The sequence below is a fragment of the Frankliniella occidentalis genome, unplaced genomic scaffold (genome assembly GCF_000697945.3).
Source record: "Frankliniella occidentalis isolate FOCC.00 unplaced genomic scaffold, Focc_3.1 Scaffold46, whole genome shotgun sequence".
Taxonomy (NCBI): domain Eukaryota; kingdom Metazoa; phylum Arthropoda; class Insecta; order Thysanoptera; family Thripidae; genus Frankliniella; species Frankliniella occidentalis.
This window is the reverse complement of record NW_026267176.1, coordinates 1913798-1916027: the sequence shown is the minus strand read 5'-3', so window position 1 is coordinate 1916027 and position 2230 is coordinate 1913798. Positions and strand designations below refer to the sequence as shown.

The following is a 2230-nucleotide window of genomic DNA, read 5'->3' as shown; positions in this document are numbered from 1 at the left end:
GGGGGGAGGTTATCCACCTGCTGCCAGTCGCCAAAATTTGGCGGCGCGAAAACCGATACTGTTGACGTCCTCCCTCGCCTGCTGATCTGCAGTGCCGCCGCGTGCAGCGTACAACACAATCTCCTCTCTGTGTATCGAATTCGAAATTTAATCTGTCGCAGCCAGAAGCATTTTCAGCCCCGCGGGGTGACAAAACTTTCAGAACGCGAGAGGAGTGAGCAGAGACTGAGCCAGAGAGAAAGAGACAGAGCGAGAGGAGCAAAAGCAGACTCGCGGACATACACGCCAAGGCCGAGAGGAAACATTATATGTCGTATCTCTATACGAAATGGAGGCGTTGCTCGAAACGGCCAGCTTAACAGTCAGCGTAAAAATGTTGCCGCATCGCCCGGGGCTCCCTTTTCTGTTTCTTTCTCTCTTGTGTTTTAGCTCGCTCCTGCCCGACGTCTTCGTGCGGTCTGCAACAACTGCGTGTGTGTGTGTGTATGTGTGTGTGTGTGTGCGCACGACTCTACGCACGTCGCGTCGGTGTCGCTGTGGTGCGGCTCCGCCGTGGGCCGATGGGGATTAATGTGTTATTCGGCATTGGGTCGGTGCCATTCGGGGAGAGCCGCCGCCGCTATTCACAATCTGGAGCGACCCGAATGGATTTTAACATAATACGTCTCTACACGGATAGCGACACACACGCACGCACGAGCAGCAGAGCGCAGTCTCTACAATACGGGCCGGCCGGGCTCACACCTCATGCGGTGCGCTACGCTACGCCGCGCCACGCCCTGCGCGTCTCTCTCTCCGCAGCGGCACCCCGCCCCGCGTGCGCAGCATCCCAATGCCGCGAGAGAAAGAGATGAAGATCAGTGTCGGCCTGGACCAAAGGCCCCGCTGCTGCTCTTGCCATGCTCTTGACAATCACAAACATACAAAAAAACAGCAGGCTTCGGTAGTATTCTTTTGTCAATGAACAATTCAGTATGATGTCGTTGTTCCAAAAAGAGATACAAAAAAAATTTGCTGTGAAACGTTTTAATTGGTACACGCTAGGTGTGTTTTTGTGGAAATGTTCGTTCTACGCTTCATTTCGGACAAATAGTTTGAGCCTAAAAGTGCGCGTAATTTCGTACAAAAATGTCCAAATCGACATAGAGGGGTGTGCAAAAAATTTGTTCGCGTAACATGGTACAAATAAATGGTGCAATTCCATTTAGTGTTTAGTAGGAGTAGGCGGCGGGAAGTAGTAGTGTAGCTGTTGCTGCACTTGACGGCCGATGCCTGGCGCGGGCCGCGGCGTGCACCGGCCGGCAGCGCGGAGGTTGTTAAAAACGATGCTCTGTAGTCGCTCCGACTCCTGCATCGGGAATATCGCGCGCACTCTTAATGCTCGCCGCGCCTCGCGAGCGCATAGTCATTTGTTTGTGGAGCTATCTCGCGACGACGTGTTGGTCAAACGCCTAACGGCCTTGTCCGTCTGTTTCAGGTGAGGAGAAACACAACCGCAACGGCGACAACGGCCCGCAGAGCAGACTTCCCTCTTCTCGTCGGTCGTCCCCGCCGCCCCGCCCACGGCGGACGCGCGAGCCGCCACCACGGCGCCTGTACCGCCTGCACCCCGCGGGACGCACGGGAGGACGCGATAAGGTACATGAGTGCGCGAGCGTGCGCCCCCTCAGCAGGCGGCTCAACACGAGACGACAAAACAGTCAAATGGGTCCTCGCTCGTCTGTTATCGTCTATCTTTGTCTGTCCGTCTCTCGCTGCTCGCGTGCGCTCGGCATCCTCACGCCAGTACGCGCCAGTATAGGGCAAGATGTGTGCTCTAACTTTTAATCAGAGGATTTGCCTAGTAGCCACTACAGTTTTGTGCTGTTGTATGTATATCAAAAAGCTCTTTAGTAGTTCTTAACTTTTTCCCGGTTTTATTCGTTTTATTCGTTCTTTAGTACTGAAATATTATAATGTAATAAGGGATCATCCAGAAAGTACGCCCGTTATTCGCCGGCACAAAAGTGCCAAGTTAAAGCCTTTGCTGGCTCCCATAGCGCCTGGTAGGTAGGCAACATCTTGCATGACGTGCTTGCGTGTACTGCGGGGATGCCTACCTTCCGTTTTGCAGGCGCCGAGCTCCGCGGTAATTTTTGCCGAATGAGTCGGAGAAAAAACGTAGTAGTTACTATAGGCATATGCTTATCTAGCAAAAAGTTTAGTGTGGAAACCTTTTTGACCCCCCCCC

At 53.4% G+C, this 2230-nt stretch overlaps 1 protein-coding gene across 1 annotated transcript in view; it reads left to right on the top strand.

Moving 5' to 3' along the window:
• Positions 1 to 1481: 1481 nt before the first annotated feature.
• Positions 1482 to 2230, top strand: part of LOC113201895 (transcription factor hamlet-like) — a 21944-nt gene continuing 21195 nt past the window's right edge. Inside the window, exon 1 of the mRNA XM_052267095.1 lies at positions 1482 to 1638. The gene's annotated coding sequence lies outside the window, so the exon portion shown is untranslated. The remainder of the gene's footprint in view (positions 1639 to 2230) is intronic.